This window comes from Cryptomeria japonica, chromosome 5 (assembly GCF_030272615.1).
Source record: "Cryptomeria japonica chromosome 5, Sugi_1.0, whole genome shotgun sequence".
NCBI lineage: Eukaryota > Viridiplantae > Streptophyta > Pinopsida > Cupressales > Cupressaceae > Cryptomeria > Cryptomeria japonica.
In genome coordinates, this window is record NC_081409.1 from 534467008 (window position 1) to 534481780 (window position 14773).

The following is a 14773-nucleotide window of genomic DNA, read 5'->3' on the forward strand; positions in this document are numbered from 1 at the left end:
TGTGTGATATGAGAAAGAAATTTTGCAACAAATATAGCAATGTGTGTGAAGTGTGAGTTGAAAATAACAAAGGTAGACAGTGTTGTAGTAGTCCCTTACCGGACCTACTACAAGATAGTTGTGCAGAGATCTCTAATCAGATCTTCTATAGAGTTTGAGATTTGTAATTTGAGCTTAACCTTGGAACTGATCCCATGCATTTGGAGATGCAAACCTTTTTAGGTCACTCTTTTCAGTTGTAGTGAGCATTTTGGCAGTTAGCCATCTCTTTGTATATCTGCAGTGAGAAGTCTGACAGTGAGCCACTTTTGTAATCTGGTAGTGAGCCACCTGGAAATGAGATGCCTCCTTGTAAACAAAAATATAACTAGTTATATTCTCCTAAGAGTTAACACTCTCTATTTTATTCCCGTTTGGGTTTTCCACATATAAAATCTGGTGTTTATCTTGTGGTTATGTTCTTCATGTTTATTTTGCATTAGTTTGTTTATATCATTCAAGTTTGTTTGATATTTTTGTGGATAGTTATAATTAGTGAAAAGTTGTTTTTCTTTAATCTATGGGAATATTGATTCACCCCCCTCTCATTATTCTAGTGCTTTCAAATTGATCAACAACCCTTGCAAAAAAAAACTCCACAAAAGAAGAGAGGACAAGATTGTATTTAAAACAATAAAATTGCTTACAATACAATCACTTCCATTACTCTCTTTTCCTCCACCATAGAATAACCTATGTACATGTGAACAACCTCCTTATTCCTCCCATCTATCCTTCATCCCCATCAAGAATATTACATTCAATTTTTCTTCATTCAGTTGCATATAAAATCTACACCCAAAGGTTGAATTTATAGAATGGAAAGAGCTCCAAAACCACCAATAAGGGTTCTCAAAGAAGACTCTTCATTAGTCACCACCACAACCCTTGGAATTCCTCCACAAAACTAAAAAATACATTGTCTTAGCTTCCAATACCTTCTCTCCAATATGGAGACATGTACTTGAAGAATAAACACTATATTAAATGACCAAAAACCAAGAGACATGTGTTGCCTCTTCCATACTCTCACTTGGAGATATTTATAGGCCACTCCTTTTTCACTTTCTTAAGTCATTAAATATTTTATTATATACATCCATAAGTGGGGAAAACATCATTAAATATTTGTTTTCACAACCCACTTTTATCGTTGCTAGTGTAACCCCATCACCCCTTATGAATGCATTACAAATAAAGGTGAGAATTACATATTATAAATTATTTTTCTAATATATCCTAAGTGTCTTGGGACACTTGCCAAGAATGTTGGAATGATGACATAGGATTGTTGGCAACAATAATGAGAGAAAACTGAGAGGGGGGGTGAACCAGTTTTCTACCAGATCTACAAACTCAACCATAAATACAAATCTGATAAACTAAAACAACAAAAAAGATAAGCAATTTGATAACACAACACACAACACCAAGATTTTGATGTGGAAAACCCAGTTAAGGGAAAAACAATGGTGGGAACCTGCCCATAATAAGATGATACTCTGCAGTAGTATGTGAAAATATTACAATGGGGAATGCACCAACATTCAGACACACTTCCTAAAGCTTATAGCTCAAGATACAATAACTTGGAAGGCTACAACCCTTAGGGAAGTCTCACTGACTTACAACAAGATTCAAATTACAATCCGGAAGGAATGAATTGCAATAATAGCATCTGCTAATACTCGATGACAATTCCAGTAGTCACAATTGTCTTCTTTGCAACACCAATGTCTACTCAATACACCACACTGAAATATGAATCCTTATTTGCACATACACTACTCTCTAATAATGTAGAAACAATCTCGATACCCAAATTACATGACAATATCACCTATTTATACAATTCATCAACCTTGACAACAAGGTTGGCTAAACCCTCAACTCATAATTACAAAATTACATCACATGATACAAAGATCAACCACCGGACCAATATATTGATATACATGACATAAAATGGACCTAAATCAAATTCCCAAATTCTCATCTCCACCGATAATCATGCCAATATCAACCACAAAATGCTACACCATCAGGAAAACCATAGAAGATGAAGAACATCACCGGATCAGTGAAATCACCAAAAAATTGCACAACTATTGTATGTGGGAAAAGTGGGCGAATAAAACTTAATATATGAAAATATGTTAGAATACTAGTCCACACACACACAGAGGACTTCTTGATGCAAGCTATGGAGTACCTTAGTGTTACTCAGCTTCCGAAGGAGGGTCCCATGGTTCTCTATCTCACAATGTCCCTCAAACCAACGTTTTTGCTCTCAGATCACTGAGCAAAATGGTTTAGGGATGGCAAATATGAGAACGAGAGATGCTTTAATAGATTTTAATATGAAATGGTTGTTAAGCTATGTATGATTCTAGAAATGCAATAAACTAGATGATAAGATGATGAGGTTAGTATGAATACTATCCTAGCATGCTATATTTAGTCTATGATTGAGCTAAATGATGAAGAAAGTACTCTAGCATGCATATTTAGTCTAATTCCTGATCTAAAAGAGGCTAAATGATGAGCATATATGAAATGAAAAAGCTTGAAAGTATTTGAGCATAAGTATAATGCTTCAAATTTGAAAGATGATTGTTGAGAATGGAGGAATGAGGGCTCTATTTATAGCATAAACAGGGCAATTGATGGTCAGGATTGAAAGGTTTAATCAAGGGCCAGGTTTGAAAGTTGGGGATCCATGTGCACAATTGGCACCAATGAGATGGTGACAAATGTCAACATAAGATAGGGTTGAGAGAAGAGGTTGGAGGCATTAAAGGCCTGAGAAGACCTCATGGTTATCTAAAGGCTAAGGGTCAAGTCTAAGTTAGGCTTACCCACTAGATTAAGAGTTAATCCAAGGATAAACCTTTGTGCAAATGATTAAGAGATAATCATGGTCAAAGCATTAAAGGCCTGATGAGACCCTTGGGTTGGATAGAGGTTGAGTCAAAACAAATGTTTTAACCATGTGGGAAGGTTTGAATTAACCATTAATGGTTATTGGAGACTTTAGGGATTAAGTGGTTGAAGGTTGGAAGCCTTTAATGGTTTTCAAAGACTTTAAGGGTTTTAGTGGTTGAAGGTTGAAAACCTTCAATGGTTATCAAAGACTTTAAGGTTTTTGAGAAGTGACTTCCCTTTGCTTAGGATTGTGACAAAGTTTAGGGGAGGGTTAGGTTAATTAGAAGCGATTAGAAGATTCTAGAAGGGATTAGGAAGGGGTTTGGGGATTTTGCAAGTGGATGGAGGGATAATAGGATTTAATTGAATTAAATGATTTTCATTCAATTTGGTTGTAATTAAATAAATTTGATTTATTCAATTTGGGATAACTATTTAATTAAATTTGGATTTAATTAAAAGTGGATAGGGGGAAGTTAATTGAATAAAATGATTTATTCATTAAATGGATATAGTGAATTTTATTTAAATAAATTGAGTAATTTATTTAATAAAATAGAAGAATGTGGATAATTTAATTAAACTGGATTTAATCAAATAGAGAAATGAACATAAAATATTCATTTAGCAATATGGTCATTTTTATACGTCTACAACTATCAATGTGGATCATCAAAACAAATAGGACCCAATTAGGAAATTCTAGCAAGCATGTTAGAGTCATCAACAATAGTTGCACCAACCCCACTTATCAAATCTTCATCGATCAACATCTAAAATTGAAGAACACTTAATCAACAATAGCTATCACAAAGAAAAATAACTTGTAGAGCACCAAATTATGAACCATCTGAAATGAAGATACACAAGACCATCCCAAATAATTTCCCAAAATCTCATCTCAAGTTCTAATCAGATCGAAATATACTAGAAGAAATATTGAACTCTACAAAGCACTTGATTACAAAAACAATTGCATACCGAATCATATGATATGATCAATTAGGCTTTCCAGATCAACGAAACCAATACAAAATAATATAATGATACTATAAATACACCATACAACAAAACATGATCAAATAAACTAATATGCAAATACCAGAGAAAGAATATATTGACATCAATGACAACAACATATCCTAGTAGCAACAATGTCCAACAATCTCCCCCTTTGGCATTGATGGCAACATACGAATGTGAAAAAAAATCAATGCAAAGAAAGAAAACATCTCCAACAAAATCCCCCTAAGATCAAGCAAATAAAATGGTTTTTCACATACTTCTCTCCCCCTTTGGTAGCAATACCAAAGATTCTGAAAAGAGAAAACCATGATTCCATTAATCCTATGAGGATCTGGTTAATATTGAGAGGGGGGGGGGGTGAATCAGTATTAATACCAATTGAAACTTTAAACCCAAAAAAAACTTATATCGGATCTGAAATCATTTATAAAAAATTTCAACTTCTTTTATCAGATCTAACAACCTCTTTATCAGACTTGCTTAACACAATAATCAAATCATTTCCACATCTATCAATTCTTTCACCACTTAAGAAATCATATAAACTTGATCATATACCAACTCATTAAACTCATCTATCAGATAAATTTTTTTTCTCTATCAACTCTTATCAGTACCGGTAACCTTAGATAAACCTCTGATAAAATATCATAACCAGTGTACTCAGAAATAGTGCATGAAATGTAGCATAAACATGAACATCACATGAAAAACATTCCACACATGAACACCATAATTTTTTGACATGGAAACCCAAATAGGGAAAATCCATGGTGGGGGTTGGCACCCACAAATATTTGTACTCTTTTTAAGTATGCCTTGTTAGGAGCTTAGCCATGTTAGGAGCTTACAATATGCCTTGTTATGAGTAGACCCTGTTAGGAGTCACCCGGTTAAGAGATTTGCCTAGCAACCTAGTTAGGAGCCTTATGATCTGTTAGGATCAACTTCATGAGAGGATTTAACACTCTTTTTAGAGCTTCCCTATTAGGGGACTTAAATGTTTAAGGCTTGTTAGGACCTACCCAGTTAAGGGATTTAACCTATTGCAACTATTAGGGAACAACAGTGAAAAAGTGATCTGTTACATGCACTTCTCTACTTGCTTGATCAGGTCCAGTTATGCAAAACACTCTGCAACTCTCAAGTAGATCTCACACTTTTGTTGGATGGCTCAACATATTCTCTTAGACCACTGACATCATAAACATCAACGGTGCCATCCTAAATAGCCATCTCAACTAGGTCAGCCACTAAACCATAATTGCATCTTAAAATTATAATACAAATCATAAGAGATCATCTCAGATCGATCTACATATCATTACATCGATCTACTGAGCATTTTTATGTTTCCCAAGAAATTATTCCTTGAATCATGCCAAAACAGTAATTAAATCATTCACGCAGGTTGTGCTATGTTACCACCTTCATGTAGACTCACTATCGATCACCATCATAACAAATTGAATCATTACCAGTTTGATGGTTTCTTCATCGGTCTTAAACCCTACTAAAACCTTAGCAAAACTTCATCAGAAATTTGAAACAATTCTTCTAAAAATCATCACAAGTTTTGGTTCTGGTCAGATACTCCTTTCCATGATACAAACTCACCATCCAAACAACAAATCACCAATCATCATCAATTGTCAAAACATCTCTTCTTTACTGGTTAAAGTCCTATTTCATAGACTTCAGTTCTTTGTCGGTAAACCTTGTTTTCCAGTAAACCAAATCACTTAGATGACAAAACAAAATAGTAGGAACATCAGTAATAATCATTTTACATCAGTTGCCATCAATGACAACACAAATAACTGATCAAGTCATCTAATCACAAAATCTCAATCTCTTCATCACAAATAGACTTCTATCCTTTACCGGTGTAGTCATCCATCTTCAACTGCATCACCTCATCTGTATTAGTTATGCCAAATGCCAACAATCTCCCCCTTTGGCATTGATGGCAATATTAATCATATATACAATTAGAGTAACATCATCATCTACAACTTGCTTGTCCGTATCACATCATCTGTCATTTCTCCTCCTTTTGTCTTCTCCACCTTAACCAATGCTTCTCTCAATCTAATCTTCAACTTCTATCTACCATATTTGATTTCTTTTCTTCTCCCCTTTGACAACAATGCTGTAGCATCGTAAATTGTACGCACTCGCTAGGGTGGTACAATTTCACACCTAGTTTAGCACCCGCCTTAGTGCATTTTACATTCTGCATTGCATTTCTCCTTAAGCGCTTAATTAATCAAATTAATTAGGTCTAAGGTCCTATTTCATCATTCTCTACATCACAAAGTTGGGCCCTTTCACTAAAGCGCGCCCTTCGCATTTTATTCCTCCAATACATCACTTAATCAAAAACCCTAATTAAGTCCTATTCTGAACTTGGGGGCTTGGTTTCGGGGTCAAAACATCTCGAAATCACCTGTAACTTCGGGATTCTCTCTAAAATCATCATATCCGACGGCCCTGAAAATTTGGTGAAAAGTTGTCGGGACCATGGCGCCCGTGCACATGGTCCCGGACATTTTTCCCGAAATTTTAGGAGCCCGATCCAATCATAAAATAAAGCTTAACCCCAAGAAATTGGTGGGATATTCAATCTCTAGGTCGGCCAAAATACGAATTTACGACCTAGGGTTTCATACATAAGAGCTCTCTTTCTTCATTTGGGAGGATCGGATTTTTGTTTCCAGGAACTTCATATGCAACGAAAGAGCAGATCTTTGAGGACTTCAATAACACTCAACATCATTTTGTCAAGCATCTATCAAATTCATTCATCCACTTAGGGCTTGGAAGACATTGAAGAACAATAGGAGATTACCAACTGAAGATTGGCTTGTACTCCTCCCTTGAGGGTTGGGTATGATTTTGTATTGTTTTCATGTCTTTGCATAAGCTTTGATACATCATTTATTCATGCTTTAGATCACATTGCATCTTGATTTAGAGCATTTACATTATCATTTACAAGAAATTAGGGTTTACTTTCTAAGGTTGCTCTAGTTTGCTTTCTTGCATTTTGGACCTTGCACACACACTAGGTCTGCACACATAATACATTTTACAAAACAACTTGGCTATTCGTGGAGGTGGAAATCACCAAAGTGGGGGTTTGACTAAGGCAAAACCCTATATAGCTGCCCCTCCCCCTTTTCAGATATTATTGCAGGTTTCGAGATTCGGACGACGCCGTGGGATACAGATCCGGAGAGAGAAAGCTGAGACAGCACTCTGTGTGAAATTACAGAGCAGGAGACCAGGACAGGGGCACTGGGTGCCCTGGTCCTCCCAGGATAGGGGCACTAGGCGCCCTGGTCCCTGGGACAGAGGCGCTGGGCGCCCTGGTCCTCCGGACAGATAGTGTACAGACAATTTCCAGACAGTGTTTCAGAGTGCAGAACAGTGGTTTCCGGTGTAGTTTTTAGGACAGTGGCGCCCGCGCCCCTGTCCCGAACATTTTCAGTCCAATTTTGACTTCGGGTACATATCTGCATTCTTATTTCATCCTTGTACTTACAACTGTTGATTGTTTAATCTCAATTCTGCAATCTTGTTATTGGTTCATACTTGCATTTTGGGATTAGGGTTTGAACTTGCATTACTTAATCTTACAATTTCAACAAGGGAATAGGAATCCTAATAGATATCCCATGGCTCTCTCTTTCACCAAAAGAAGTAGCCAATTGTGCGATATCTCTAGGCTCTTTCATATTTCGTAATGTGTGTCAAAAGGTAGGATTAGGGTATGATGACCTAGTCTCGCTTTTTCCCCCACACATTTTGGTGAACCCGACGTGAATCTATCATTGCTTCCTCTTGCATTGCATTTATTAGATCTAGATCTAGATTTAGTGTGTTTTCATTTTCATTAAAAGAGAAAAAAAAAAAAAAAGAGTGTGTTTCTTTGCATTGTGTGTTTAAATTTTATGTAATCCTTTCAAAATGTCAGATTTTTATTTGCAAAATGTTCATGCTTTTGATGATTATTATGAGTATAGCCAAGATGAATTAGATGAAGCTTTAGATGAGTTTTTAAACCCTAAGGATGCTAAACCTTCATTTTACCAAAAACTCATAAACCTTGTTACTATGCCATTTAGGTGTGATGAGAAAGATAAGTCGAATGGTTCCTCTCAAGGATACATTCCTATCCACTCTTCCCCTGAATCTAGTAACATGGTTGTTTTCAATAATCCCCTCTATGAAGAGATGTCTCCTTTTGAATCAAAAGACAAACCTTTTAATTGATATGATCATGCTTTGTTGGATGATGCTCTTGATGACTTTGTGGCTTTGTCGAAACCTTTAAACAAAAACAAGACCTCTAAATTGGTTAACATGATAAACTTGAATGAATATAACAAGCCTCTCTTTGAAGTCCAAGGTGCTTATCCTTCTCCCACCTTTCAAATTCCTAAAACTCCTCTCCTTACTGTCCAAGGAAGGTATGATCATGATTCCTTTCGTACCCCGAATAAACCAATCATCACTGTGCAAGGAAGAAGACCTATAAGTCCTTACAATTATGCTAAGCAAATAACTAGAGAGAGTTATCATGCGGTTGCCCATACTTATCATACCAGAAATAATAGGCAACCTAATCCTCCTCCTGTTATTCCAGTCTCTCTTCCTAATCCTCAACCAATTCTTCCTCAAGCTCCCTGTATTTCGCAAGTTATGGGTAAGGAATATGATCTCATAGAACAACTTAAAGCTACCCCTGCTAAGATATCCCTTTGGGATTTGATTCAAACTTCGTCCACTCATCATGGAATGTTACAAGATGCCTTGAAAGATTTGAATGTTCCTCCACCGAATACATCTAGTAATATAGCATCTTTTGTTAACTCTATGATGAATCCTAAAGCTCAAATTGTGTTTGCCCAAGATGAGTTGCCTACGAGTGAAATTCAACAACAATATGATCCCTTGATGATTGTGGTTATCATGAAAGACACTGCTATAAGATGAACACTAGTAGATAATGGCTCTGGCCTTAATGTGTGTAGCATCAATTTATTGCATAAGATGAATGTGGATACATCTCTTATTGAGCCTGACTCTCGTCCCATTCGTGGCTTTGACAATGTGGCTAAGACTTCATTAGGTATCATCACCTTACCTCTCACAGTGGGACCTGTTACTTTGCCTACTCCTATCCATGTTATGCCTGGGAATTTAACATATAACTTGTTATTAGGGAGGCCTTGGATTCACAGCATGCAAGCTCTCCCCTCTACATTGCATAGACAAGTTAAATTCGTTTATAACAATAAGACATACACCTTGATGGGTGACACTAATTTTCAAGCTTGTCTACAAATGTCTAATGCCAAAGGAGAGTCTTCTAAGCCCTCCTCATCTAGTGATGACTCTTTAAACAAGAAACCTATCGATGAGTCTTCGCTTTCCGATGATCAAAAAACTTTGGATGAGTCTAGAACTCCTGGAGAAGAACCTTCTCGACTTGAAAATACGCATGAAAAGGATTTTGATCCTGAGAAGGTTCTCGCAGAAGATGATTGGGGATCTCTTGATTTTAACCTTACCTTTGTAGGTGAATATAAGGTTCCTTCTAGAGAAATTAAAATTGGAAAGAAGGAAGAAGCTGAAAATCATAAAGTTGAAAAGAAAGAAGAAGCTAAAAATCAATCAACCTTACCTGAATCTATGAGTAATAATTTTGTGACCGCTTCTCAAACTCCTTCTCCTCACATCTATAATTATGAAGAGTTTGATTCTTTGTCTTATGAAAAACCACCTTCTCTTCCTGAAATGGTTGATCGTTATGGTCGTGGTTTTCACATTTTCGCTAAGCATGGGTATCATGGAAAAGGTTGTGGTGCTAATGAACAAGGGATAAGAGTTCCTCTAGAGACTAATTTTCACAATTATGCCTTTGGACTTGGCTATAATCCCTGCAGACATACTAAAGCTTCTAAAAGACCATGCATTAGTGTTAATGCTATTTCTACATCTCTATCAATACAACACCCTGAGTATATTGACGAGGATTCTTTGGGTGATTGTGCTTTGGATATCTTCCCTACCGACGATGCTTTAGCTGAGTTCTTGGGAGCCTATGACGCTCTTCCTCGTTATCATCACAATAGGGGACTCCCTTATTGTTTGAACACCGAAGCCTATTTTGGAAAAGAGATTGATAACGATAAGATTGTGAAAGAATTCCCTCAGTTAAAGGATACTCCTCAACAAAGTAATCTTCTCATAAGTGACACCACTAATGTTAAGATGGATCCTTGCAATAAAGAGAAAGTCATTAAAATTGGGAAATGTTTGGATGAAGAAGAACAGAAACAATATGAAGAACTATTGCATGAATTCCCTGAGATCTTTGCTTGGGCATATTCTGACATGCCTAGTATAGATCCTAAGATCGTTACTCATAATATTGTCTTAGTTCCTGACGCTAAGCCCGTGAAACAAAAGATTTGAAAAATGAATCCTAAGGTGGCTCTACTTGTTAAAGCTGAGATTGAAAAATTATTGGAGGCTGGATTTATCCGCCCTATTGACTATTCCCCATGGATTTCAAATATTGTTGCTATGGCTAAACCAGACAACAAAATAAGAATGTGTACTGACTTTCGAGATTTGAATAAAGCTTCCTTGAAAGATGATTTTCCTCTTCCAAACATTGACATGATAGTTGATTCTACGGCAGGACATGCCTTGTTATCCTTCATGGATGGTTTTTCAGGTTACAATCAAATTTTTATTAACCCTCAAGATCAATTCAAAACTGCTTTCACCACTCCTTGGGGTATGTTTTGTTGGATAATGATGCCTTTTGGACTTAAAAACACCGGTGCAACTTATCAACGAGCGATGACCCTTATCTTTCATAATTATATGCATAAGATTTTAGAGGATTATGTTGATGATATTTTGGCCAAATCCTTTCTTCGCATGGATCATGTTAAAGTCCTTCGTCAAATCTTTGAAAGAATTCATAAATATCACATGCGTTTGAATCCCCAAAAATGTGTTTTTGGTGTGGATAGTGGAAAACTATTAGGGTTCATAGTTTCGCATCATGGGATTGAGGTGGATACTAAGAAAATAGATGCTATTGTTAACATGCCACATCCTTGAAATGTATCTCAACTTAAAAGCTTACAAGGAAAGATTCAAGCTATTCATAGGTTTGTGTCTCAACTTGCGGATCGTACCTTTCCTTTTACTCAACTTCTTAAAAAGGATATCACTTTTCAATGGAATGAGGATTGTCAGTAAGCATTTGAAGATTTAAAAGTGTACTTGGCTAGTCCTCCTATTCTTCAACCTGCCGAACCTTCTAAACCCTTCCTTCTGTAGACAGCTGCTTCCTCTCATGCTCTCGCAGCATTGTTGGCACAACATGATAAAGATGGTAAGGAATGTCCAGTTTATTACATAAGTCGTACCTTACTCGATTATGAGACCCGATATTCTGTGATAGAAAGACAATGCTTGGCCTTGGTATTTGCGACTCAGAAATTGAGGCATTATCTTTTAAATTCAGAAGTCCATGTCATTGTAAAGTTTGATCCTTTGAAGCATCTTTTCTCTAAAACTGATTTATCAGGACATCTAGCTAAGTGGGTTATGATGTTAACTGAATTTGACCTTAAATTTGTTTCACAAAGAGCAATTAAAGGGCAAGCGTTGACTGATCACTTAGTTGAGGCCCCTTCACCTTTCTCCTTCCCTAACCCTGAGTCCTTTCCTGACGACTTTATTCTTTCTATAGAGAAAGATGAAACTTGGGAGTTGTACTTTGATGGTTCTAAGTGTCGTACAGGATCGGGGGCAGGTGTTGTTCTGATTTCTCCTACAAAGAAGTCCATTCCTTTATCATATCGTCTAAATTTCCTATGTACCAATAACATTGCTGAGCATGAGGCTCTTATAGCAGGAATAAAAGTAGCCTTAGCTCTGAATATAAAACACATACATATCTATGGAGATTCACAATTAATTATAAGACAAGTAACAGGAATATATCAAGCAAAACAAGACAAATTATCACAATATAAAGATCTTGCTATCTCTTTATTACAAAATTTCGATTCTTATACCATGGAACCCGTTCCTCGAAAAGATAATCGACATGCGGATGCAATGGCATGTGTGGCTTCTCTAGTATCTTTAGAGGACCCTATGGTCGATCTTAATTTCGTTATTCACAATCTTATTTCTCCAGCTATTGTAGACGATTCTAGTCTGGTAACATGTTGTGACCTTGTAGACTCAGATGAATGGTTCTCGCATATCATAAGATATTTGACCGATGGTACCTTTCCTGATTCCTCTAATAGGAACACTAGGGCTAGAATCCGCAAGCTGTCTGCTAGATATATCATCCTTTCTAATGTCCTTTATCGAAGAGGTTATGATGGTCTCCTCCTTCGTTGTCTTAACAAGTCGGAAATCCCCGTTGCTCTTGAAGAGGCACATTCAGGTGCCTATGGGGGGCATTTTGGGGGCAAATCCCTGGTTCATAGGTTGCTTCGTATGGGATACTATTGGCAAAATATGCAGAAGGATTCCTTTTCATTTGTTAAAAAATGTCATCAATGTCAACAACATAATAATCTGATTCATGCTCCTGCCCAAGAACTTTGTTCTCAAGTAGCTTCTTGGCCTTTCTCCGCATGGGGTTTGGATCTTATTGGAAAAATTTCTCCTCCTTCATCTCAGGGACACACCTTCATTATAACTACAACAGATTACTTTACGAAATGGGTAGAAGCTATTCCTCTTCGCTCTACTACTGCTGAAGTGATTTGTCAATTTCTTCTAGAAAACATCATTTCTCGATTTGGGATACCTTCCATTATTATCTCAGATAATGGGACATCGTTTAAAAACAAGGATGTGAAGAAATTCCTCGAGAAGTATCATATCAAACATCGATTTTCTACACCATATTATCCTCAATCAAATGGCCAAGCCGAATCATCCAATAAGATAATTGAACAAATTCTTCGTAAAACTGTGAATAAGCATGGTAAGGATTGGAGTAACCAGCTGATCTATGCTCTTTGGGCTTACCGAACGAGTGTACAGATTGCTACGGGAACTACTCCTTATAATCTTGTTTATGGTGCTGATGCTATTATGCCCTTAGAGTTAGAGATTCCATCACTTAGGGTTTCTCTCAAAGGTATAGTAGATGATGACTCTTATAGAGAACAACGACTTCAACAGCTTGAGATGCTTGACGAACAGCGCATAAATGCTCTTGAGCATATTCAAGCGTATCACAAAACTCTACAACGAAGCTATAATGACAAGGTTATTCAACGTTCCTTCTCAGTAGGTGACTTAGTCCTTTATGAGAATCAGCGCAATGTGAATGCCTTGCCTGTAGAAAAGGGAAAATTTAGTCCTAATTGGCTTGGACCATATATCGTTATTGAGGATTTTGGATCAGGTGCTTACAAAATAGCGGATGTAGATGGTACGCCTCTTAAAGAACCTATCAGTGCTATGCACTTGCGTAGATATTATGCTTAATTCTTCATTCTTCATCTATCTTCTTTTCAATTCTTCAACATTGGATAATATGTTAGTGTCTCTTAATTAGAGCAAAATAGAATTAAATGTTATGTTGTTTAATCTATATTGCTTCGTTCCTGACAAGCGTGTCTTCTTACTTTATGGTTTGTCTTGAATTCATTTATGTAAATTGTAAAAGATTTACACTTTTTTTCATTATGCTAGCATATTATACAATGTCTTTATGTATTAAGTAGAATCGTATCATGTTGTGTTTAAGTTCAAAATTAAATCACATTAGTTATATGATTCTTAGACTTAATGCATATTTCTTCCTTATCATCAATGTCATACTTGATTAAATATTTTAATTAAGTCACACATGTATCAATTTAATCATGGAGCATTGAGAAGTCAATCACATGGAAATTAAATTCTGAACATACATGTACATTTACCAAATGTATTAGATTTAATCAAAACAAAACATACATTGTTTTAAGCATTAGATAACACATTTGAGACAAAAGAGAAGCATGTATATATACATATATATATGTGTGAATCGTATACAAACATAGGTCACCGTATATCCAAAATGTGACCTCTCCTACATCATACAATCATCTCCTATCCCTAGGGCTAGTGGCTGGAGAGTGTCGACTGGATGCTCCCTCCTGATCTGGCCGTGGAGGTGGACCCATGGGTGTGTAGCGCGATACAGATCGTGAGTGACTCCGAGAGGAACTCCTACGATCCCTATCCATAAGGATCGCACGATAGGTGGTAGCCTCGGTCTAGGCCGTTACTAGATCTCGCCGCACCTGCTGGAGGTCCTCTGATAGGACTCTCTCTCTCTGCCGCGCCTGCTGAAGGTCCTCTAATAGGACTCTCTCTCTCTCCCTCCATATATCTACCTGTACTTGGAATGGGAAAAACAAATCCTCATGCCGACCTGCGTTCCCCTGAGGCCTATAGGCAATCTGTGAGGAACTGGGGATCTGTGCTATCATGGAAATGTCTGTCATTGCCTGCTGAATCAAGGAACGCCATTCCTGCACATTAGCTGTGGCAATAGAACAGATTTTTGTTAGTACCATTCTTTATCATCAGAACATTAATCAATCAATATAAACCTACTATACCTGGATCTCCCTCACGCCAGTAGGGATCATGATATGGTAGCATCTGTGACTGAGAACCGCTAGGATCCCCTCGCTCGTATACTCTATGCACGATGGGTGTAGGC